Here is a 27,830-nt window from a genome sequence, read left to right on the forward strand (position 1 = left end):
AGATGATAAGGTATGCTGTGAAAGAAGTAGGCTCACAGAAAACTAACAATGAAGGCAAGAACAATAGAAAGGCGTTTGCCTGAAAATATATTTCATCAACTACCTTCATCATCCTCCAAGGGAGAAGATAAAGCCAGCGGCCAAGAGCAAAACTGGCAACTTACTAAAACAAAGACTGCATAAAAGAAAGGCCACGGTACCAATAACTAAATAAGGAAAAGCTAAGAGAATGGAGCAGGAATTAGCTAACGGAAAGCTGCTCCATCACCTCATGTAAATAAACTAATTAATAAGAAAAGAAAGCAAATAAAATGACGTGTCACTAGGACCCGCCGCGACTATGAGATGCACTGCATCAGAATGAAGAAGGTAGACCCTGGACTTTGGGCAAGCTGGTTGAATCCGAATCCAGAGAATAACCCTTTTCCACATTATCAGCTTCAAGTGGCAACTCATCCAGCGTCTTATAGGCCTGCTGCAGAATGCTTAGTGTTTTCCTAACCCTTTTCTTCTTGGCAGCTATATCATCAGGCTCTCGTAGCATATCATCGAAATGATTTTCTCTGTAAAGTTTTTGATAAAAACATTGCGTAGCTCTCTTTTTGTATGATTAACCAGGAAGTGCATAATTTCCTTTGGTATAGTATCTTCAATATTTTTTCTAACAATGTCATAGTAAGATTTCAGCAATAATTTTGTGATGGAAATCTCCAAAGCCTCCTGTTCTGATTGACTTTCTGAAGGCTTCAAGATGGTTGGAGGCTCTCTTAGTTGGATCATGGATAGTGAATGTTCCACATTGTGAGAAGGAACATTTACAGACTTGTTCGAAGAGATCTCTTTTGCTGGAGCACGATTTTCACAAACCCAAAAAATGGATGAAATTCCCCATCTGGGTCCACTTCCACTTGAACTTCCAACTGAGCCCGATCTGTCAGAATCTAAAATAGGTCGTGCTCCCAGAGCCTGATCATGAACAACTCCATTTGCTCCAGCCCTAGCAAGAATGGCACGAGATTTTTGACTCCTTTCAGATGCTTGTAACTTATGACCATCTAAACCATCCTTGGGTCTAGAAACTGATGCCGCTAGTTTTAAGGCCTTGACTTGTTGATGTGCAATCTCCACAGCCTTACTTCCTCCAACAAAATTTGGATGTGAAGTGTTTATATAATCCATCTCCATTTCAATTAGGTGGGTTATCATTGTTTCTGCTGGCTGAAGTCCTTCTCGTAAGAAATTTCCAATTACCTCGTCCATATCAGTACATCAATAACAAATATATATTATCGTAATCCAATAGGAATATTACACGTAGGCACCTGTATTTATTTCTGAACCAAAACAAAAAATTATGCAAATGCGTGCAGAGAGAAAACAAATTAGAATCACTTTGTTATGTGTGATCAAATCCTCCTATTACGTTAGAGGTTTCAATCATTTCAGCAAACCTTAGGTCCAAATGAGCAAAACAAGCCCTCCAACAGGAAATAATTATCAAAAACAAATCGAGCATCAATCAAACACGGGATGAATCTAGAGAGGAAAAAAAAATCTCCTTAGAAATCAAGTAGAGCAAATGAATCCAAAAGATGAAGGACATACCAGGCCTGCTTCACTGAGGAATTTGAGTCCGGATTGAAGGAAAAGAATCAGAGGCCAATTCACGCTGCGAGAAGGAGAGCGAATTGGAGAAATAAAAGCCGGGAAAGCAGCGTATTATTGTCGTGGTAACTGCTCCCGGGCGGTGGGGAAGGCCGTTCAAAGTTAGAATCATTTATTTTATAATTTAATTGCTCATAATTTATATTAAAAAATACATATATATTTTTGGGAAGGATCCACTAAAAAAATTTAGGTATTTTATTACTTATTATTTATCATTTAAAAAAATCAAAAAAGAAATTAAATTATAATTAAATTAGCAAAAAAAGTTTGTTATATTATTATAATATTTAAGATGAAATATTATTATTGTTTTAAAAAGGAGCTTTCTCAAAAATGTAACGATTTTTATTTATTTAACATAGTAAGTAAAATCAACTAACTTCCATAAAATCAATAATTTTTCAAATTTTATTTATTCCATGTATTCTTGAAACAATTAATTTTAAAAAATTATTTTTTTCTTCTTATTATAGTATTTTTAATATTTTAAACATTTAATTTAAATATCTAAAAAACAAAGTAGAACATTTGACATCTAAATACTATTTCCTATTTTTAATTTTTCTCCATTAGTTTAATTATGTAAAGGTTCAATTAAAAATATATATTTAATTACAATTATAATCATTTAATTCAAAAAATGTATTATAATAATTACATAATAACTTATCAATCTATTCATTTAAATTAGACTTGAATGTTAAAAGTTGTTTGAAAAGTGAAACAAAACAAATTTGGCTCGACTCAATATCTTATCTAAGAGAGCCAAGGTTTTACAACTTAGCCTTAACCTTTTCTTTTTTTTGTTTTTTGGATAAAACCCACACAAAGGGGCTTATGCGTTAAGATAATTAAAAAGAAAACATACAAGAACTGAGTCAACAGCCGTCTAAACATACATCAATAGAAAGAGAACCTATGAGCTTTTGATTCAAACTATTACAATACACAAAAAATAAAGGTAAACAATGTAAACAATAACAGCAACAAGACCACCCAAAAGAAACAACTGGAAGAAACCACTATCCATACCACGCTCCAACCAACACAGCAATCCAAGAAAGACATGCCTGAAGGTCAACATAAGCTCCCATCATGAATAGCAAGAAGAGCACCAACAAAGTTATTTCTTTGATTTTCTCTTACAACGCTTCCCATAGCAATGGGAGGTCTCATGCACAATGTGCCCCACCTGCAAAGCATACGTCTCTTGCAATTCATCCACATTAACACCTAAATCACCCACGGCACCCCTGCACACCAAGTAGGAATCCTCCGACCAATTTGATTGGTCATCATTGTTTAAAGATAAAGCCAATAGAGATTTCAATTCTGCATTAGAAACAACTGAAATAGGGACATCAACAATATGCTCATTTCCCTTAAAATGTCCACATAAAGAGTCAACTGCAAACCCAAAAAAAAAAAAGATAGCCACGGGTGAGACATAAATGATATCAATAAAATCGCTTGAAGACTCAATTAAAATGACCTTGTTAACATCACACAAATCTATATTAAGCCAATCCAAAGCATTACCTAGACAATGCCCACCATCCACATTTTGATTTGCATCAGAAACAACGTTATCATTGGGAGAACTAACCTGTCAACGTTATCATTGGGAGAACTAACCCTGTCAACGACATCTTCCACCATGTCATCAAGTGGGTGATCTAAACCAACCGATTGAGGATCTAAATTAATTATCAAATGGTTTAGTTGAAACATCAGCAGCAACCAAACTATATGATGCAATAACACCATCAATAAGAGGGGTTGAAAGCACAGGTTCATACAAAAGCTCAATATCACATGTAACCTAGGGAAAATCAACAGCTTGTATATAAATATCACTAACAACATCAGCTTCTCCACACCCGAACACCATTCCAACACCACAAATACCTTTAGAGGGCTAAATAAGAGGGGGATTTCCATCTAAATCGACAATATTCATAGAAGCAAATGCATTTACAATGGCATTCTCATCAGACAGAGTGGGATTAGACATAATAGGAGGATCAGTATTCAGAACAAAGGAATGGGAGGAACATTCACCCCTAACATGCCCAATGCATTTACAAGAATAAAAAAATGATAGAAAAACATCCATCTCAATCATTTGTATGTAACCAAACTTTTCAGGGCCAAGCCAGACTTCGTCCGAATATTTTTTTTGTGATGTCAACCTCAACTAAATCCCGCGCAACAGAGGCTCGATAACCCACAGATTTAGCAATATGAGAAAACTTAGACCTAACCATAACCAAGATTAAATTAGCTCTAGGTCAAATCATTAATAGCAATATGAGAATTAATTATGAAATGAATGAAAATTTATTTACTCAACTATGATTCAATTGTTGTCTATTCTAGCTCGGATTCTTATCCCTATGAATATGAATGTGCATCTTCTTCTCTGTATGTGAGATATAGAAACTATTGATCGTTTCGAGGGTTAGGGTCAAGGGTTGGTTGAGCCTAACATCTCTAGCGCCTCTGCCTGAACTATGTGGTAGATCAGCATATGTTACAATAAGACGTAGATGACATGATTTTCTTACCTATCTTTTACAAAATGCTTTATTTCATATAATATGTATTTTTATATTATTTAATGGATTGTATAATTTTCTTGTTTGTAGTATGAGGTTAACTTTTTGTCACACTACAAATATTTTTTGCATAACTTTTTGTTTTGTAGCACGTTGCTCAACATTGCTCAAGCATCAAATTTTAATTCAGAACTCTTACTCTACTTTGCTATACAATTATCTATATGGTTGTCTTTATACTTAACTTTTGCTCATTTACTTATCCATAGCCAAGTTCTAAAAAAATAGCAGCAAGGACCCAGAGCAATTGGCTTCTTTGGGACACAGAATATGGGATTCATGCATCAACAACTTATTGAGATTATAAATTATGCTATGGGGATCACAGTATTACGTTGTACTTTCTTTGTTATTCTCAAACAATACTGAAATATTATCTAAATTGCGAACAAGTTTTGTTGCAGAAAAATCATATATACACATCTGAAGTTGTTATAAGAGGCGCTTTGAGAGCTGAAAAATCAGAGCTGCTTACTGTTTTCTTTTCTTAAGTTGTTGTATGATATTAAATTTGTTTATGTTTACTATAATTTAGTATTATTTGACAAGAAGCACTGATATTATAGCATTATTACAAATCAATTCTTTTGTTTGATTCGAAAATGTTTGCCTATTACTAATCTCTTTTTTCCCCTGATGATTTTATAAATAATGTTACAAATAACCAACGGCTTATGCATTTTTAAGGATGAAGATGTTATATATACTTATGATGGCTCCTTATTAGTAACCAGCTGAAAATGAGCTATTCATGAGTACAGCTGATTGGGTATTTTTTTATTGATTCACTTCTGATTTTGTTTTTGTTACCAGATATTTATTATCAGTACTTATATTGTTAAGAAAGTGTAGTATTACTTTGTTTCATTTTTCTCAGCTCAGGTTAATCTCTAATGGAGATGCAATGGCTATAATATTCAACAAATGACTAACTTCTTTATAGCTTATGGACGGATCTTCTATAGCTAGCCTTTCTTATTATTAGTCATACTTATGGCGAGAATAATACATTCTACATCAGTAGTTATTACTTGGTTTTGGCCTATGCGATTGATGTTGTTTGTCTATGCAATTATAGTTGTCTTTATTGATGTGATTTGGTATATTTTTACAGATACATGCAACAATTTTGTACCAAAAAGTAAGTTATTTCTCAAAATCCATTGTTTATTTCATGGCAAATCATATTTCAATGCATGAATTCTTCAAGCTCTAATTTCCTCAGTATTTATGGACATTATATTTTGATGTTGTAATATTTAATCCCTTTGAAAGGAACACCGATTTGCTTAGAGTAGAAGTTTTGTTATACAAGACTAGGATTGTATAGCATGCATTTCTTCATTTTAAATTTACTGTCAAAAATAGATGTAGTGGGAATTTTATCCGTTAAATTCTATCATCGTACTCAATTTTAATCAGCTATCCTGAGCGAATATTTTTCCTACAAATTCTCTTGTTGTGTTACAAGCCTAAGGGAAGGTATGGGGTATTCTTGTTCTCTATTTAGGCTATATTTTTATTTGAGATGAAGAAATAAACATACGAGCACCTTCCTGCACCTGTATACAATTTTATTAATATTTGTAATTTGATCAAAAAGTGTAATTTTTTATCATTATATTTTTTTAATTAATTATATTCTTTAGCTGCGGTTTTAATACCTGCTAATTAATTCTCCTTGCTTGAGTACATAATCCTACATTGAATAAGTATTCTTCGTCTATGTATATGCACAAATAACGCACCTCATAACGGAGGGCGTCAATATCGGGAGGTTTCAGTATCCTCAATAAATCTTCTGCTTCATTGTGAAGAGGGGTGGGTAACTCCTTCAACTCTCCCCATTTTTCTTGGAGGCCCCAATCATTTTGCACAAAAAAGAAGTCATTGATCTAGTCTTTCGATGGGTCCCAGGTGCGAATATCCAACCACTTGGATCTGAAGGAGATACGACCTTGCGTATCGGTAAAGATACGCCCCATCCAAGCAAGAAAATCTGAAGACAACACCACTCCGCGGTCCCTAAAAAGCACAATCAGGCCCACTACGACCGACATGGCCCTGTAGGAAAATTGAGACAAACTCACTCCATAGATCGTCAGAATGTCAATCAATTCAGGAGGTGGTGGAAACCGCAACCCCGCTCGCAAACTGAATTCGTACACCGTCATATATCCCGGAGAGGAAAGCAAGCACGACCAGATATTGCCGGCACCTTCATCACCAGATCATTAGGAAAATGGAATTTTTTCCTAAAAGAAATGAAGGAATCCTCGGTGATGTTGGAGATAACTTCATCAATTTTTAATGCCCTTTGAGTCTTCTTCGCGCCCTCATATCGGTCTATAAGTTGATCTTCTCTGACGGGAATATTTTTTTGTAGATGCATAATCACCAATTTCAATTTTCTTACTAAAGAGGGGTGCGAATCTAAGTAGGAAAGATCACCTACTAAAAATAGCAGAAAGCCCCTAGAGCAAGAAGAAAAATGGGGGAGAGAGAAGAGGAGAAGAGATCTCCAACTTCTGCGTGAGAAGAGGGGCGCTGAATTGAGTAAGGAAATTTTGCTACTAAAAAACAGCGGAAAACATCAACTGTCAAAAATCCCTCCAGGAGGGGAAAGAAAGAAGAAAAGGTGAAGTCTCTAACTTCTGCACAAGAGGAGGGGCACTAGATTGAGTAGGGAAAGTTTCCTACTAAAAAAAACGAAAAGCCTTAATTGTTAGAAAGTCAGAGTGGGAAAGAAAGAAGAAAAAGGAGGAGTCTCAAACTTCTGCATAAGAGGAGGCGCGTGGATCCGCGCACGCAACACGCAAATCGCCATCCTGCATGTGGAGGTGCGGCACACGCAGCCTTTGGCCAGCCGCAGCAGCGCCGGCGGCAGCTGGCTGTGGCTAAGCCGCGGGCAAGCCCAAGCACGGATGTGGGCACTGCATGGCCGTGGCCCGGGCGCGGCAGTGAGCAGCAACACTGCGCGAGCGTGGCCGCAGTTCTGCGTCCGATTTTTGCCCAGCCGGCTATTTCGGCCAGTTCGGCTCCCGGTCCTTTCTGGGTCCGATTTTTGCCCCGAAAATATCAAATCAGACTTTTTTGGGGTCACTGGGACCGTTTTTTGACGTTCCGGACTCAATTTTGGCACTTTAAGAACCATTCAAAGCTCCTACACGCAAGATCTATTTTGGCTCACTTGAAAAAAAATTCTTCAGTATTTGTGATGCATATTTTCGGACTCCTGGATTTACGACGTCCGAAAATAGTGGGGCAACAGATACGTCATCATGAAATTATCTTGATCGGGCACAAACCTTGGCGCAAAAATCAAGTTGAAAACTTCAAAAATCAAATTCGGAAGCACCTGAACTCCGATTTCAGCGAGCTTATAGTCAAACTGAACATCTCGGAAATACGAACCCAAAAGCATCAAATTCAACTCAATCCAAGCTAAAATGAGCCCAAATCAAGCACCCGAATTGTTGTTGGAAAGCTCGTATCACAATTTTAGTTACCAAACGGTCTCTGATTTTAACAAGCTTATAGTCGAATCGAGCGGCTCGACGAGACAAATTCGACAATTTATTGCAATGCATTGAAAATGAATGTGGATATATGATTAAGATTACTATTATGTTGTTGTGATAATACTATGTTTGTAAAAGACAAGTAAAGGATGTTTGACTCGTTGGTTGAAGACTGATTAACCTGTATAGGATGTTGGGCCGACAGACTTTCCTTTAAATAATTTGGTATGATGTTATCCTATACTAATTCATGTGATACTAATTAGGAGTTATATGGAGATGATTATTGTGTCGATGGGCAAAGAACGACGACTATGTTTATTAAGCAAACAAATTATTGATACTGATACAATACTGAAAAACACCGTGATAACCAGGACTTCTTACTTATTTAGTATCACTACTGAAATGCATGTTATTGAGACATTATTCTTATAATTATATGGATTTATTGTTACTGTACGGATTTATAGTTATTGCATTATTCTACTGGTCTTGTCACTGAACTGTTACTAACATAAATACTGATATTATTTGATATTATTGATTCATTGTACAAGAAGCATTTGACATACTAAACACATAATATACTGATTTGATATTGATATAGAATAATTTGATAACATGTACATACTTTTATATTATTTTACTGTAATGATTTGATTTCAATAATCTTTATTGATGTTTGAATTTAATGCTTTATAAATTTGACACTCGTACCGATTTACTATTTTACTGGCTTTAGTAATGTAGTATTTTATTATTTATAGATTATATTACTACTGCATGTGAATGATATTTCTTTTTCTATGATATGAATGTTGATATGCATATTGCTCCTTTGTCATGCTTTGATTTTAATTACAGGTTTTGGTGATCTGATAGACATTTTAAGCTCATTATATATCGTTAAATAATTTCAGGTCAGGGTAGAGCAGCGTGAGTGGGAGCGTGAGTGTGAGGTTGGTCATGATTCTTTATGTTCTATTTCTTTTTATTTTTTTTTACTCATAATATAATAGTTATGATATGATTGTATAGATCATGAGCATTGCATATGATTTTGGGAATAAAGATATTAACATTGATGTTTTAACTTATATAATATGTTTTACTCTGATAGATGATATTAGATAGTTATGATTGTTATTTATTAAAAGATAAATGAAAATTTTTTTCATATTAAATTCTGGGCATCACAATTTAGGCCGGCAGCAACAGCAAGCCATGATGTAATAAGTGGGTCAGCCAATGGTTGGTCTGGCTAGACCAGTCCCTCCTCGATTGGTCTGTTTACATAAATATCTCGCTCCTAAAGAACCATCTCATCCTCAAGGTATAGAGATGGGAATTTATGTATCCCCCTCTCATAAGGCTCCCATGTGTTGTTGGAATTTTGAAAACAGGTTTTGAAAAATATTAGTTTTCTTTGGGGATTTTGAAATTGAGATTTAATTCTAATTCTAAAATCGAATCGTCCCGTTAGAAAAATTATATCACCCCGAAGGACGAAAATAAAATTTCATAACGGTGTTCAGATTTAGAATTATGAAATTCATCTTGAATATCGTGACCGGATTCTAAAGAGAACTTCGTATGGCCCCGGGGGATTAAGATGAAGTTCAACTAAATATCCAGTTACAACATTTAAGAAGTATGATCATTGAGTTCTCATCCAAAGCCTTATCAAAGAAAGATGCATCTCCCCAAAGGGAGATGACACCATTCAATGATAATTCTTTGAATGTGATAATAACGATCATTTTTATCTTTCCCAAAGGAAACCAATATGAATTTTGGAAAATCAATTTTTAAAATCAGGTGCGTGTGTGGTTCTAAATCTCCTACGAGCGCAAGCCCTCGTAGTTAATTACATCGTAAGAAAACAAGGTCTCCTACGAAAACTCTCGATTAAAATAACGGCAAAAATTTTATTTTTAAGATTTTCCATGAATGATATCAAGGAGGTGAATTTGGAATTTCAATTGGGATTTGATCAAATCTTGAACACTTATTTCCGGAATCAACGGAGGAAAGATAGGAGGCACTTAGAGATTCTGAAATAATTCAGAAGTGCCCTAACCTAAGCTAAGTGTTGGGCTTTAAATTTTAGATTGAGGAGGAATCTTTATGTTCAAGTTGAAATTTTATTAGAAAATTGGGACTTATATTCTCGATCACCTGATCGGAAAAATGCCCAGAAAGTGAGGGTGAAGACTAACCTACCAAGTGGGTATGACGTCCCCGGTCAAGATCCCATGGTTTTCCATCGTCCCGGGTTCATCGGTATCCTTAGCCTACTTAGTCGAGTGCCGACCAGAGGATCCTTGTTAGCAACCATGGGTTACCTCATTCAAGGGGACCTCGTAGGCCAAGGGGCTGGGGACCTATAATCCTGGGCTGACAAACAGGAAGTGCACAGGTCTGTGGACAGTGAACCTATGTCTATATTATCTAACCTAGGATGCCACTCTCATTTTGTATGCATATCAATCTATCTAAAAAGAAAGAAAGAAACACCGGCCTAACCTAAAGCTAGAGTCCGTGTCCTAATAGGTCAATCTAGGTGTGTGTAGCAGGCTGTGTGGTTTAGGTATATCCTAAATCGGGTAATTGGTTAAAGTTGTTTTAATGTTCTGGTTAGTTGAAAGGCTCAAGGGAAGATTTTGGTTAAAGTTTAAATCTTAATGATTCAAAATTGATTTTAAGATTGATTGCTAGTTTTAAAGTTAGATTGAAATTTTTTGGATTTTGAATCAAATATTTAATGTTCTAAAATTATTCGAATCATTAAGGATTTAATCAGGGGTTAAAATTTGAATTTTAGATTAAGAATGTTTTCAAAAAAAAGTATTTTATTAAAATATTAGCCCTTAAGACGAGTTGAACGCCTTTAAGTTTGATTGATTTAGAGTTTATTTGAATTAGTTATGAATTTTCAAAGTTTTGATCATTTATTAGAATTATTTAATTGTCTTAATTAGAGAGGTTTTGATGTTTTGAATCTAATTGAGTTCCAAACTCCTTGTAATCAATTCCAAAGGTCATGAATGACCCAAGGATAGATTCCCAAGTGTTTAGGAATTCTCTAGAATTTAAATTATTATTAATTAATTTATTTATACATGTCATTTAATGATTATTAAATTATTCTTAAACTTGAAGTCAAATCTGATTGTTTTAATTTTATGTGTAAGGATTCAAATCTGGTTAATTAGAGAGTTATTTATATTTTTTGGACTTAAAATTTGATTTATTAATGACTAATGAATTTATTTGAATGAAGGTGTTAGGGTTAATTGAGACTGATTCTAACTTATAGGGTTTTGATTGAGTTTAAAGGGTTCAATAATTGTAGTTGATAATTTTTCCTAGAGTAGAGAAGAACACAAACTTTAAGGATGTTTTGAATTTGATATTGTCTTATAGGTGTTTATTCATTGTATTGTTTATATACGAATGATTTAAATATTGGTAAATTATGTTTTAGGTGTTAAAGAGTGTGTCACTAGGTTATACGTTGTTCAGCTATATGAATAAATGGAGATATTCTCCTAATCTCTAGAAATTTTCTAAGTTCTCTAGAAGTGTCCTTAATTATTGTCTTAAAGATGTCATAGGTTTAATAGGTTTGAATCAATGTCACTAACCCTTTGGACATGCCTAAGAATGTAAACAAAGCTATAGTCGATGAATTTTGAATTTGTAAAAAAGAAGAAAGCAGATATTAACTAAATGCAAGAATTATAGCAAGAATTTAATGCTGCTAGAAATAACTCAACAAGTAAATCTAGAAGATCTATGCTTTTCTAAGTCTTAAGAAAACTTACCTGGTCACCGGAGCTAGTCAACGGTGACTCCGGCCGTAGCACCCCGTTTAGAAGAAACGGGGTGATTGAAGCTCCTTGGCTCTATCCTCCAATTAGCTCCATTAGTACCTCGCAAATAAGGCGACGAGAGAAAGCGGTGTCAGTAATCGTATTCAATATAAATACATATATATAATATATATATAATATATATATATATATATATATATATAATATAATTTATATATAAGGACTGAACATGTGCGCAAACAATTTTAATGGAATAAGTACAAGCAATAATATGTAAGAGACAAATTTATTGGTTGCTGTCTAGACCATTTATATGCTTTCCAATGAAACTAGAATATTAAATCAATTACATAGCCATCGTATGCACTACTATGAGCTAACATGTTGTATTCAAACTATGACTAGAAAGTGTATACAATCCCTGATGATACATATAGTAAAAGTTTTATTGAGCTTGATGAGTGATAGAAGTTTGGCATCTTTACTTAGATAAGAATAATGCAAGGCCAATGGTAAAAGAATTTAAGAGAGAATCACCATTTCAATATTACGAAGTTGTCATTAAAAAAAAACTCTAATTTGATAATAACATGAGGTGGAGAACAGTAAACATGTATGATAATCATGTAAGAAAAAGCTTGATGGTTTGCTATTGTCCATTAAATATAAGAGAAAGGTCAATTAAAATTAAAAAAAAAATAGTGAATTATATCAAAAAAAAAAAAACCTACAAGCCTCAATAAAGAAAAATAAATAAACAAATAAACTCAAAAGCTTATTAAAGATGGGCCATGGTAAAATTAAAGTAGCATGATAGAAGTGTCATAAGGATCATGACAAAATTTCGGTAAATAATATTAACAATTCAGTTCATTAAAGAACATCATAAAATAAAATTTGAAAAACAAGTAAATATGACAGTACGATGAGCGACATAAAACAAAATAGATTAATCACCTCATCTAGAGATTTGTACAAACTTTCTGACGAACATAGATTTTCAAATTAACATCTCATTGGATTCAATCAACCATAAATTAACATGTGTATATTTAATTTAAGAATGAATATAGTGATTGTGGAAGACAATACATCTTGAAGATCAAATAAATAGACATATAGAACACCATTGTGCTGACACAGATTCACTCTAGCAATTGGCGTCATTAAACTCGGTACAATTAAATAAGAACACAATGTGAAAAGAAACAATACTTTCAACAAATTATATATTGATACGAGGGGTATTCTGACATATGATATTTAACGAGAACTATGAACTTTTGAATTGAATGTATGATATTGTAATTCAGACACGCATATAAACAACCCAATCTGAAAGATATGAGCCATAGCACAAGCATCACAACAAAGAAGTTCACCATAAAGCATACAAGATGTGCCTGAGAGTTCTTAATTCTTCATTTACAAGGCTACCATAAAAATCTGAATAGAAAACTCAAAAAAGAATTCATTATAAAAAATTGCAAACAAAAAAACAAAAAAAATCCTGAAGTGATAAACCCCACATTCTTATGTCCATATATTAAAATATATACCCAAGTGTTACATTAATTATTCATTCATTGAATTTTATGACAAGAAAAATACATATCTCGATGTAAAATAGAAGGTGAAAATTTATCTTTTACAGGAAAGTTCAGTTAGGAATTGCTTATAGGTTTGGTCACAATAAAACTTTTGATGTTGAAACTCTCGGAAAGCAAGGGCACCAAATTTTAAACGTAATGATAATAGTTGATCCACTTATACGGTCACTGCATATATAAATGCTTATAAATAATTTATTCATATATTTTTACAATACCGATGTTGTCAAATTCCATAAATGAATAACTACAACCCAAGAGCAGGTTCTCATATTATCACAATGGAAAGTTGTACTCGGAATAGAGGCATGATTATCCTGATCAAATTTCAATTGAAATATCTCAAGTCCGTAGATAGAGTGAAGAAGAAAACTTTGATTCTCAACTAATGGCAAATTGAAGTCTTGCTCTAAAAGAAAAATACACAATACATCATCTTAAGGTGTTTAAATCAAATGAAATCAAACTTTGTACATAAATGTGTAATCGGCTTACAGAAGCGTAATCATGTTATTCAAAAGAAATCTTAAATGAGGCAAACCATATAACTTCCCTGAGAAAGTAATGTTATCCATATCTCTCACAATGCTAGAGACGAATTCCAAATCTAAAATATTACAGATAAATTTAACTAGCAAAGATTTAGAATGGGGAGATTTACATTCAGTGGCTATTGTTTCCATATGATAAATAAGATTTATTCCTAACAGTATATGACAGCATAATTTATACGTTGAACACATATCAGGTTTTGTACAGTAGTATACCGTCATAATGATATGCAATTATGCTAACTAAAAATAAATAAATGGAGATCTGTAACAACATTCTGAGAGCATCTATTTTGACCAAATAGTTTAGTAATTTACCTTGTATTGAGTAATATAAGCTTCCTCTTGTATCTATATATTCTGATATCTCTTTCAACATTATGTTTTCTTCTCTTTTGAAGCAACTGAAGTAGAACCAAAGCCAAGGTTTGATGAGAGTTGAAGTGGAAACGTTGCTGATACTCATGAAGTGGCTAGTGCTGTAGAAGATCGGCTGCTGCTGCATAAGAAGCAGACGCTTCCCAGAGAGGAACGGATGGGGTGGAAGCAAGGTGTTGTGGGTTTTCTAGCTGATTGAACTCCACAATCTCTTACTCGAGCAGCTCAGCTTCTCATATTTCCCCTAGCCAATAAATGCCATCTCCAGCTTAACCGAAATTTGTTATAGCTTGCTTGGCCGGCTTCAGCAAGTGCAAGGAGAAATTTAGCTTGAGAGGATGAAGGAGCGGCGGGAGGCGTGAGAGAGGAAGAGCAGTTTCACGTGAGATTGAGAGATGTTCTCTTCCAGTGGCCGGCCCAGCAGCTCTTTTTTATTTCTTCTTCGATTCTTCTATAAATTCCTTCTTCCTCTTTCTTTTGCTTGGACGAGTAGAGGAGAGGAGAGAGCTGCTGTTTAGAGGATTTGTTTGAGTCAGGCGTTGCGCAGTTGGCTGCTAAAGAGGAGCTACAGCAGGTGGTCGGCAAGATGACCGGTTGGAGAGGAAATAAGCGCCGGCGGTTGTAGGTAGGCCGGCTGGAGGCGGAGTCGGCTGGACCAGCAAAGGGCTGGAGATCTAAGCTCGCCACTGCTGAAGGAGACGAGGCTTCAGGTTGTGAGCTGCAGGAGAAGTCAAGCTAGAAGGGGGTGAGGTGTTGCTAGATCGGCTGCTTCATCCTCCCAAATAGTGGATCCTCAAATGGTGGCCTGAATTGAACAGCCAAACAGTCACACAGGATTTAACTGGATTTATCATGAATGTTACCAAACAGTTTTCAGGATTTAACCTCCCAGGATTTCGTAAATTCGGATTTGGAGGATTTACGAAATCCTGCTTAAATGAAATCCTGGATTCTACCAAACAGCCCCGAAGTATGAAGGGCAAAATTATGACGATCATACCCATGACAACCCTTGATCCAACGACTCTTACATAAGCGGATTGTAAATTGAAATATTGAAATGATTAGAACTTAATAATTGAATCAAATAAGCCAGTTTAATTAAGTATAGCATTCATACTAATTTGATTAAAAGTATCCAAGTTAGTTAATGCCAATTTAATTTATGTCAAGCCGAGATAGGTTAAGTCATGTCTATCAAAGCCATCTAACTTCAAAATGAATACGAATTGGTCGACTTAATTCTTCATCGCTTGATTGAATCTGTTTGATAAAAATCTAACGAATTTTGATTGACGATTGACTGAAAACTTGATGTTTAAAATTTGAATTAAAACTAGATTGAAGTATGGTTGAAATATGATTAGAAACGATTGAAGATTGATTCGAAATTAATCTAGTGTTGGATTTGGTATTTGATTGGGACCTATATAATTGGCAAGTGGAAATATGCCAATCATTAGGTCACCAAAAGAAAACCCAAGTGGGTTCTAGTGACCTCATACAAAAATGAGGTCAACACCATGTAACTTCGTAGTCTAGTAACCTCTTCTATTTAATTATAACCTCCTTAATAACCTCCTTTCATTCATAACAAACCCCCATCAACTCCAGTGGTTCTAATATCACTTCTAAGTCTTATTTCAATGTCTACGCTAACTTAGAACTAAATGTCTAATCCCTGATTGCTCTCCTCAACAGTGATTCATGGAACAATGGATATATAATCATCATTGGAGGTTGTGTCAAGTGATAGGCTACTACTCCAATCTTCTCTAGAACCTCATACAAGTATAACTATATTTGGACAAGCTTCTCATTTCCTCCTATTGACTACCATCCTCTACTTGTTTTGAAAGAAATCAAACAACATAATCATAGTTTTATCTCAATTGTCACTACATTACGAATATATTTATTTATGTAATGATGTCATTAAATCATTGTGAATACAATGACAACAACAACTATTATTGTTAACAAACAAACTGTAAATTTTTTCTCCATATATTTTTATTCTCAAAATTTTCCGATAAAAGTTTCATTTTCTCTTATTTTTTAGGCATAAATGTTATAGTCTCTTCCACCTCCTTTTTCATTTTTCTTAATTCCTCCTTCAAATTAATATTCTCTACAATTAGCACATCTAACTCATTCACAAACCTTTTAATAAAATGAAATATATTATTGTCGGCGACATTGCACATTTTCAAACGAATATTTGTCATAATTGAAATTAATTCACAGAGCATTATTATTGTTACTAGTCATAATTGTTTTCCTACAGTTATAAATAGTTGAATGTCAATGCAGTTAAAAAGAACAAAAAAAATCATTAATTATCATTCAAAATAAAGATTATTTTCTATAGATTCAATTTATCGAGGACAAATAAATAAACAAACATCAACAATATTTTGAATATATATATATTCAAAATATTATATATATATATATAACTCTCATAAAGCTAATTAAAATAAAAATTACTATGAATTTTAAAATTCATATAAAGAAAGCTTAGGAAATCTTATATAGTTATTTTTTATTTTCTTCAAAAAAAAATATTTATTACCATTAGCTAATAGCATGCAAGATATAAAGTGACATAGGATCTCAAACTATTTTTTATACACCAACCAATAATATAAAATGTTGTTAATATTCTATATGGTATATAACATATAGTGTGGCTTGTAAATCAAATATTTATTTGAAGCTGATATATGATATTTTATTATGATTTGGTTGCTAAAACCAGACCACTTGGATATATAAATGAATTTGTTCCTTTGCTAATTGTGTGGGCAGACAACTTCTAAGAATCTCTTTGGTTACTAATTCATTTGAAATTTATTAGCTAATGTTATGCTTCATTATATGCAGATTTGATTGTTGGAGCACACATCAATCGAAGCCCCTCTGTATAATAAGTCAACACCTCATTTCCTTGATGGGCCAATGACTTAGTTTATAACAAAATTGAGGTCTCTGAATTATTTCATGAGTTTTAGGATGAATAGGTACACATGCTTCCCCACATATCATAATGAGATAGATAATTTAATTTGTTTGTGAGCTTATTGTTTATAACTATTATGCATATTTTTTATTTCCTCCAGAGAGTAAATTATGAGAAAACAAACATGCAGAATTCTCCCCCTCATTGTCCTCAAAAATCCCCCTCTCCACCTTCATCTCCCATCAACCCACTAATAATCCCCCTTATTCTCCTCAGAAATTCCCCTCTTCATCTAAACGAAAGAATTGGTCAAGCAGCACAAAAACCCTATATCCAAATGTGCAGAGCTTCCAACAAACCATCATAGAATTGTGCATAGTGTGCAATTCGATGCTGATTGGGATGGACAAGCTTGGCTCTAGGGTTGGCCTGCATAAAATGAGGGTTGTTGCTATTGAGGAATACATGAGGAAGTCCCTATTGTAGTAAATCCTCTTGTTGTCGACATCATTGAGAAAGCCCCTGCTACCTAATTCTTCCTGATGTCGGCATCATTCATGAGGATGAATTTCTAATAGTGCATTTGATCAAGTCATCTACAAAAAATGTATCAGCTCCTACTACAGTCAAAGATGAGGATGAATTATTTGTTGCAACCCCAAGAACTGGTATAGCATTTCATCTAAACGATAGAGATGGCCGACATAAGAATGAAATCAAGACACCTTACACAACTTGTTAGAAGAGGAAAAGAGGCAATCAATTATCTACGCACAAGTATCTACACATGTTAAAGTTATTGTAGTGGATGAGAGAGTATCTATCATTTCCAAATTAAAAACAAAAAACAAAATGAAATTTATTTGCATGGAAATGATAACTGAGAGGAAATGAGAGAATTCATGGATTATTGTTTTGAAAAGTATACTAACTAGTTTCAATTATGTTGAAAATTTGTATTGTCGTTTATTGCTTGTATCGAAGCTTGTACATAACAATACATAGTAGGTAATTTCGTTTTTTCTCTGATACTTGTTTTGTATTGCTACGTATTGATGTGTATTGAAGCTCGTACACAAAAATACATAATAGAAAATTTGATATTTTTTCCCTGATATATATTTGCTTTGTATTAATGTGTATTGCAGTATATCAAAGCTTATATTATTGGGTATTGTTATATATAATTGTGTACACAATAATTATTTTTTGCAAGTCTGATAATATATTTTGTACTGGAAAAATACATGATAGAGCGGCTTTTAAATCCAATATTTATTTGATGTCGATATGTGATTTTTTTTATTATGATTCAGTTGTTTGGGCTCCAGACTAAATAGCAGTATGTAAAATAAGACTCCAAAGGATCCAGCAACTATAATCTTTAATTTTGGTAACTGATTGACACAATTTTTTTCATTCGAAGTTTGTCTGATTTAGGCTTAGTGAAATCTGTTGTATTGATAAGTTCGATTTCATATGATTGACTAATATCTTAAGTATTTATGTTTTAATGACTAGTTTGGCAAGCTTACAAAAAGTTTTTATTCATGAAATTTGTTAATTTGAATGGTAAGAAGAATGTAAAGCATTAGAAAGATTGTGCAAGGAGAATGCACAAAATAACTTTTTAATATATCAAATATTGAAGTGCTTTTTAATTTATTTCAATCATGTTCATCTTTTAAAAATATTTTTATCCATAAACAAGAGATTAATGCTCCAAAATTTTAGGATGGTGATATGTAGCTTTCAAATGATTGTTGGTACCGGCTACGACTGTATTAGCTGTGACGAAGGCCGCAGACTGGCGGTAGAGAAAATCGAGAGTAAGTTCTTGCACTCGAATGTTCATGAAAGCGTGCCTTTTATTATTTTTAACAAAAAAATCAATTGTTAGTGCATAATTGATTTTAATTCTTCAAAAGCCTTATTGTTGTTACATATTTCCTGCAAGTATAAATGGTTGATTGTTAGTGCAGTTAAAAAAATATAAGAAAATAATTATACAAACATCAATGAAATGGCGTGGATCTCAAACTTTTTTTTTTTAACAGCCAAGAAAATAAAATATTGCAAATATTTTATTTGGAATATAACATATAGTGTTTCCGGAAAACAAACTTAGCCTTCATTTTTGTTTATCAAAGATGTATCCAAACCATTTATTTATTTATACATTTAATTGACTTATGCAGAGGTGAGATAAGGTGGTGCCCTAGCCGCCTTGTTCTTCTTCCTTTGTTCTTGCCTTTCGTCACCGTTCTTCCGGCCTCCGTCCTTCGCCGGAAGGCTGGTTTGCTTGTCCTTGCATGGATGCGCTGTCATCTCTTTCGTTCCCTCCTCTAAACCCTCTCTCAACTTCAAAAACTACTGCTCCTTCAGCGTTGGAGCGTCTCTGGTCTTCTATTGCTGCATCTCCAGAACCGACCTTGGATTCTCTTCCTGTCTCCCTCATCGAGACACCAGAGGAGATTGTTCCCTTCAACAAAGAGTACACAGCGGCTGCGGCCTTGGAATGGAAGTTATCGTTGGTTGGTTACTCGGTTGGTAAGCGACCTTACTATGAAGCTTTGCTTTCTACTGCAAAGAGGATCTGGAAGCTCAAAGGTACATTCCAGCTAATAGCTTTAAGCGATGGTTTTTTCCTCTTTAAATTTTCTAATGCCGAGGACTATGAAATGGTTTGGAGTAAGGGAGCTTGGCTTTTTCATGGAAAACCTTTTGTTTTCCAAAAATGGTCAAAAGACTTCCAACCTACTCGTGAAAATTTTTCCACGGTTCCGATTTGGGTCAGGATTATCGATTTGCCTCTGGTTTGCTGGAATTCGGAAGGTATATCGAAAATAGCCTCTAAAATTGGCACTCCGCTATCTGTGGATGCGCTTACTGCTGCAAAAACAAGGTTGACGTATGCAAGGGTGTGTATTCAAGTTGCCACTACTTCCGATTTTCCTGAATCGGTGCCCATTTCCATTGAAGATGTTGTTTATCTTCTTAAAATCCAGTATGAATGGAAACCTAACCCATGTGCAACTTGCAAATCGATGGCTCATACTACCTCTTTTTGCCCTTCCAACCCTAAACCTCCACAACAAGAAACCCAACCTCCTCGAGGCCGAAGCACTTCCAGGACTCACAGGAGACAAAAATCCTCCCAGAGGCCTTCATCCCAAACCCGTTCCTCTGGAAAAGCTCCAAAACAAATCACTACCACTGCTGCTCTTGCCTCTTCCTCACTTGGAATTGTCCCTTCGCAAGTTACTTTTCCTACTGCCCAGGCTACTGAATCTCGGAATTTGCCGGATATTGATACTGGGATTGTGACTGCCTCCTCTTCTGGTATCATTGCTCCTATATCTATTCCGACACTTTCTATTCCAGTTAATCCTCCCAGCATAGCAATTCCTAACCTTCAATCCTTGCGGTTGGATATGATCTGTATTCTTGAAAATAGAATTCATCTCTCTTCTTTAGTTGATTCTTTCTTCTTCAATTCTCATCGGGTGTTCGATTTTGAAGATAGCTGTCACAACTTTCATTGTTCCAATTCGGGCAGGATTTGGTTGAAATGGTCTTCTGATAGACTGGAATTTAAACCACAGTTTTTTTCCAATCAAATGATAGCTAGTATGGTTTGTTATGGGAACAACACGCCTTTTTTGCTTTCTGTGGTTTATGCATCTAATAATCAGGAAGAAAGGAAGGTATTTTGGGAGGAGATTAAAAGCATTTGTCCAGCCTCGGGGGCACCTTGGATTATTATGGGAGATTTCAATTGCTGTCGGTATCCTTCTGATAAATTGGGGGGAAATGAGCTTCACCAAAATCAACTCTTTGATTTTAATTCCCTCATGTTTGATGTCAACCTGTTTGATTTAGCTTATGTGGGATATTCTTACACCTGGTTCAACCAGAGGACTGTTAATCCTATACATATTAAACTAGAACGCATGCTAGTAAATGGGGAATGGATGGCGGCTTATCCCAAGTCTCACTATGTTATTAAATCCCCTTCTTGCTCCGATCACTGCCCCATTATGCTTCTTCCGGGTGAACAGATGGATTATCAACACCGTTTCCTTTTTAAGAACTTTTGGTTAAAATCTAATCATTTTTTTGTTTTTGCTGCTGGCCAATGTTTCTGTGAGGCCTAGGGGGCAACCATTTGCGGCTTTATGTTCCATGCTGAAACAACTGAAGACTGAGATAAAAGGGAAATATTGGGCCTCCTCTAATTCCGTGGCTTCTCACCTCGATTCTCTCTGTAAGGAGCAAGATGCTTGTCTTGTCATGCTTAGTCAGGGCTGTAATAATGAGAGCATCTTCAGGGCTCTAAAAACTATCAATGTGCAATTAGCTGAGGCTTCCTCTATTTGGTATTCTTGGATCTCCCAAAGAGCTAAAATCAAATGGCTTTCTAAAGGGGAACAAGATCTTAAATTCCTTTATTCTAAGATTCATCTTAGGAGGAATTATAGGAGAACTGCCATATCTCTTGCTATGTCCAATTATAATCTCTCTTTTTCTGATGTTATAAGGATACTATTTCTCACTTTCAAAGGATTTACAACCCTCCTAGGAGGCATTCCTTTGACATTCTTCACTTCCCGGTGGGTAAAATCATTCCTCCTGAATATATTTTATCACTCACTACTCCATTTACTGATGCAGAAATTAAGAAGGCTGTTTTTGCTGGTGCTTCCAATTCTTCTCCTGGACCGGATGGCTTTAATTCTGAATTTTTCAAATCCACTTGGATTGTTACTGGGCCTTTACTTTGCAAAGCTGTGAAGTCATTTTATCATAATGCCTACATTCCTAAATCTGCTAAGGCAACTGCCATCACTTTGATTCCTAAATCAAATCATGCGGAAGAGATTTCTGACTTCAGGCCTATTTCTTTGTGCAATACGGTTTACAAAATAATTGCAAAAATTCTGGCTCTAAGAATGAAACCTATTATGCCTCTGATTATTAAAGAAAACCAATCTGGTTTTATTCAAAATCGGGTTTCCACAGATAATGTTATTCTTGCCAACGAGATTCTTTTTCACTCTAGAAACTCCTCTCAATTTAAGATGCTTTGTGCTAAATTGGATATCAAAAAGGCATTTGATTGTGTTTCTAGGGAGTTTCTTCTTGCTAGAATGCATCAAAAGGGGTTCCCTCCCTCCTTTATCAACTGGATTAATGCTTGTATCAATGATGTTTGGTTCTCGGTGTGTTTTGATGAAGCCTTGCATGGTTTTTTTCCTTCTTCCGCTGGTTTGAGGCAGGGATGTCCGTTAAGCCCCTATCTTTTTTGCATTGTGATGGATGCTTTTTCTTGCCTTCTGGACAAAGATAACGCTTTTATTGCTCCTATGGTGGATGGGATTAGGCTTTCTCATTTGATGTATGCGGATGATCTCCTTATATTTGGCAAAGCAGATGCTTCTAATTGTCATGTATTATGCCGTCTGATTGATTGCTTTTCCATGGCTTCTGGGCTTGAGGTTAATTATCAGAAAAGTACTCTCTTGCTTTCCAAACACTGTCAGAATCCTGAAGAGATCAGATCTTCTCTTCAGATCCCCTCTACCTCCACTTCTATTGCCTATCTTGGGATTCCAATTTCACCTTACAATCCAAAAGTTGCTGATTTCTCTAAATTGATGGAGTCTGTCACTCAAAAGTTATCTGGTTGGAAAGCCAAGGCTCTTTCATTTGCTGGTCGCCTGCAATATCTTAGATTCACTATTTGGAATTCCATTGCCTATTGGATTCGAGGCTCGATTATACCTAAAACCATTACAAAGCAAATCGAGAAATTATGTGTCAAATTTCTTTTCTTTGGGTACATTAAGGCTACCAAATTGCACCTTATTTCTTGGAAAGAGACCTGTAAGCCCAAGGCTATTGGGGGGCTTGGGTTACAGTCTATTCACTCTTTGCAATTTAGCTTTAATTGTTCTCTTATTAAGAGATTGTACAACTTCAGCAGTCCTCTTGCTTCTTGGCTTTTTTATAAGTATGTCTCGCCTTGGAAGCCTCACTCGGTTAAGGATTCTAAATTCTGGAAGAATGTTTGCATTACTGCACTTAAAGATAAAGAGAAATTCATTTTTAATCCCTCTAGAAATGGTCCCATTGCGTTATTCTGGGATCACTGGTGCAACCGTGCCCTTCTTCAAGACACTGCTGGATGGAGTGAGTTGTTTACTCTTTTTCCTAGTAATGCTTGGTTGTCTGTTATTAAGAATGATTTTGGGTGGAATCTGCCTTCCACGTTTTCTGATTCTATGCTACCTGCTGTTGGGGGGAATGATGAAATTAATGCTGATTGTCTTATCTGGGAAGGGGGAAAAGATAATTCTCACAGCAAGTATTATAATTTTCTTTATAAGAATGAGCCTCGGTGTAATTGGGATCATTTCATATGGCATAAACATCATTGTCTCAGATTTTCTTCGTTTAGTTGGATGGCTTTAAAGGGCGGTCTCAAAACTGCGGATGTGTTATGCTCTAGAGGGATTTTTGTGCCTAATGCATGCTCTCTTTGCCATAATCAACCAGAGACTATATCGCACCTCTTCTTTGAGTGTGATTACTCTTTTTTAGTAATCTCTAATCTTATACCAAGTATGAGGCAGCAATTTTTAAGGCCTAATATCTTACAAGCTTTTGAATGCCTGAATCATCATTCTAGAGATTTAAAGCACTTTTACTACCTTATTATTTGCTGTGCTATTTATCATCTTTGGAGAGAAAGGAATGATAGGAAATTCGGCAATGTATCTTCCTCTTCTTCTTCTTTATGTCTCAAAATTAAAGGTGTTGTGCTATTTAAATTACTGAGATGGAAAAATGGTTATGCCTTAATGGAGCTGCTTTGATGGCTGGCTGTTGTTGGATTTATCGGGACTGCTCTGGGAGATTTAATTGTTCAGCTGAGGTTGATGTTTTTGTTGATTACTGCTGTTATATGGCCTTGGCTGAAGGCTTTTTTCGGACTGCTGGATACTTCGGATTATATCCTTGGTTTCCTTTTTTGGGAGCCAGGAAAGCTGCTTCGGGCTCTGAGAGTATTATTGGGGACAATGATGACTACTGTTGGACCTTGTTCCCCTTGGAGGGCCGTTCTTCGGCAACCAGTGGATTTATTGGAGGCTTTTCATTCATCGAGTTGTCACATGGTCAGCAGCCTGAGTCCTCAAAGATCAAAGATCTTGCTTCAATTACCACGTTTTGGTGCTTTATAAATCTTTTTTGTAGGTATTGGGTGGTATAGTTGTGGTTTTTTGTGTCCTGCATAAGTTTTTTGGATTTTCTTATGTAGGTTTTGCTTCTTTTCCTTTACAGTCATTACTTGTAACCTTTACTTTTTCTGAATAGATGAAGGGCTTATGCCCCAAAATTTCCCAAAAAAAAAAATATACATTTAATTTATTTGAACTTCATTTATTTAATTAAATGTATGATATTTTCTTAATTTTATTTATATTAATTGCATTAAAGTAACAACCAATTGTTGAAAACGCCAAAGATTTTAATTGCAATTATTTCTATATTTAAATACAACGAATTAATATATTTATTTGTATTATTATTTTTAATCTATGCATATACCAGAAATTAATAACACAATTCATTAATTAATAAATATTCAAATTTTGTCATTTTAATAATTCATAATTTTAAAAATAAAATGTTAAAGTATAAATCTTAATTAATTATAACATTAAGAAAATGTTAGTATTTTAGAACTTTGTGATTGTATATTATAGAAATTGAAATTCCATATATTAACATAATAACTACGCTTTAATTAATTATTAATCGTTTAATTCATTAATTAAATAGTTTTTTTTTTGTTTAAACAAAATATAGATATCTTTAAATTATAAGATTTTGGCAGCATACAGCCACCAACACTCCATTTGATTACATTAAAACTTTAGCAAATGCACATATCATCTAGCAGCACATGTTCTTCTTTCATGAGTAAAAAATATATATCAAGAAATATAATTTTAAGCAATAAAGACCCCATCTAGTATACAAGGACCTCTTGTCATGCATGGGATGAAAATGACATTTGAAGAATAACCTTCAAGACTTTAATTATAAGATGGTGTGATGAGAAATCAGGCATGGAAGGTCATCTCAAATAACAAACCAGCTTATTTTCTGCTTCAGGTGGTCTTATGCTTCGACTGAAGGATAAGAGTCTAGTCTATTGGCATTAGAGCTAGGATACAAAGATGAGAATTATTCGCCGAAGTGGGTTGATCTCCTTGATCTCTGGTTTTTGGAGAAGCAGTGTAAGGTGAACTGAAATCATTTGATGTCGAGTAGAATGAAGAAGGTAGACCCTGGACTTTGGGCAAGCCGGTTGAATCCAAATCCAGAGAATAACCCTTTTCCACATTATCAGCTTCAAGTGGCAACTCATCCAGTGTCTTGTAGGCCTGCTGCAGAACGCTTAGTGTTTCCCTAACCCTTTTCCTCTTGGCAGCTATATCATCAGGCTCTCGTAGCATATCATCGAAATGATTTTCTCTGTAAAGTTTTCTGATAAAAACATTGAGTAGCTCTCTTTTTGTATGATTAACCAGGAAGTGCATAATTGCCTTTGGTATAATATCTTCAATATTTTTTCTAACAATGTCATAGTAAGATTTCAGAAATAATTTTGTGATGGAAATCTCCAAAGCCTCCTGTTCTGATTGACTTTCTGAAGGCTTCAAGATGGCTGGAGGATCTCTTAGTTGTATCATGGATAGTGAATGTTGCACATTGTGAGAAGGAACGTTTATAGACTTGTTCGAAGAGATCTCTTTTGCTGGAGCACGATTTTCACAAAGCCAAAAAATGGATGAAATTCCCCAACTGGGTCCACTTCCACTTGAACTTCCAGCTGAGCCCGATCTGTCAGAATCTACAATAAGTCGTGCTCCCAGAGCCTGATCATGAACAACTCCATTTGCTCCAGCCCTAGCAAGAATGGCACGAGATTTTTTGACTCCTTTCAGATGCTTATAACTTATGACCATCAAAACCATCCTTGGGTCTAGAAACTGATGCCGCTAGTTTTGAGGCCTTGACTTGTTGCTGTGCAATCTCCACAACCTTACTTCCTCCAACATAATTTGGATGTGAAGTGTTTATATAATCCATCTCCATTTCAATTAGGTGGGTTATCATTGTTTCTGCTGGCTGAAGTCCTTCTCGCAAGAAATTTCCAATTACCTCATCCATGCACTTCCGCAGAACAGGATATCGATGAAGCTCATTAGCTAGGCTTTTGTGATTGGCTCGACTTAATCATTCATCATAGATGATTTGGACAACTGGAGGCTTGGATCTAGTAAACGACCAATCTGCCTTCTTACAAGAACTTCAAATGGAACCTCAGGTACAAACAAAGCACTTTTCGGACCAGTGGCATTTTGAATAGCCATGCGAATGTCCTCATCACTGACATCTTTCACAAGGATCAACTTCCTCTAAACTCTTCCAAAAATTGACTGGAAAATATAATGATTCGTGCCCACCAGAAAGCTCAGCTGTTGATAATTCCTCATTTTTCCCCTCAATCATTGAAGTAAAAGCTTCACAGTATTTCGTAAGAATGTTCAATTGTTTCTCACCCTATCCAGCCTTTGATTCTACAACATCCCCATAGGCAGAATGCTCTTTTGCAACAGCCACCAACTGGGAATTTATGCGAGACTTCAATCCCGGAAGAACTGCCCTTTATGTTGCACCCCAAAATCTGATTCAATTTCTTAGCTAATTTAGGAATTCCACAACAAGGAGAGAGACCATGATATACAGGCTGATTCAAAAGAACGTCTCTTCATTAGCCAATGCATCTTTTTATGCTTCGATTAGATGATATCCTGTTGACTACGGTAACCACACTAACATAGCCAAGTCGAAGTGGAATCACATACGCTCGACTTCCATTGCTCTGGCCTCCCAACCACCGCCACTTGCGGCAGTTCGGATTGTTGACGAGCTCCCCAGCTGCTCAAAGATGTCCTGCAGCTTGTTAACGATTGGAATCACTGAGCTCCCAATAGGTCCCGGCGTCGCCGGCTGGGAGGGAGAGGGGACTGCGTTGAAGCCAGCAAATGTGTCTTCAGCCATTAGATTAGGGAAAATTTTAACAATAAGCATAATTAAAAATTGTATTAACAAATTAAGCATTGTTTAAAAAAAATTTAAATATAGGCAAAATCACCTGTTAAAATAGCGACTTATGCTGACTAGGAATCTAGCCGTTATGCTGAGTTGGCAAATAAATGGTTATAATAATAAGTCGCCCGGCTTACGGACGACTTATAAGTCGCCCGTTAAATGGGCGACTTATGCTATAATAATAAAAAAAAATTTCTAATTCGATACAGCAAAGGCTCCCAATGGTTTTTAAAGCCTTTGCTATTAAAGTTTTTTGAAAGTTCAAAGATTATATTGAAATTTTAATTTATTGAGATTAGTATATAAGTAAAAATAAATAATTATAAAGGTAGTAATCTTCATTTCATCTTATTTGAACATTAAAGCAAAGGATTAGCATGCAAGACTAGTAGAATAAATTAAAATTAATGAACTCTTTATGGAGTAGAAAGCTATGCGATTTTGAAAGCTATGTGATTTTGAACACAGTAGATTAAATTAATTGAAATTATCCAT

The 27,830-nt window shown here is 35.0% G+C and overlaps 1 pseudogene; it reads right to left on the minus strand.

Moving 5' to 3' along the window:
- Positions 1-25: 25 nt before the first annotated feature.
- Positions 26-27,284, minus strand: LOC110116451 (annotated as a pseudogene).
- Positions 27,285-27,830: the final 546 nt, after the last annotated feature.

This window comes from Dendrobium catenatum, unplaced genomic scaffold (genome assembly GCF_001605985.2).
Source record: "Dendrobium catenatum unplaced genomic scaffold, ASM160598v2 fragScaff_scaffold_1575, whole genome shotgun sequence".
Lineage (NCBI taxonomy): Eukaryota > Viridiplantae > Streptophyta > Magnoliopsida > Asparagales > Orchidaceae > Dendrobium > Dendrobium catenatum.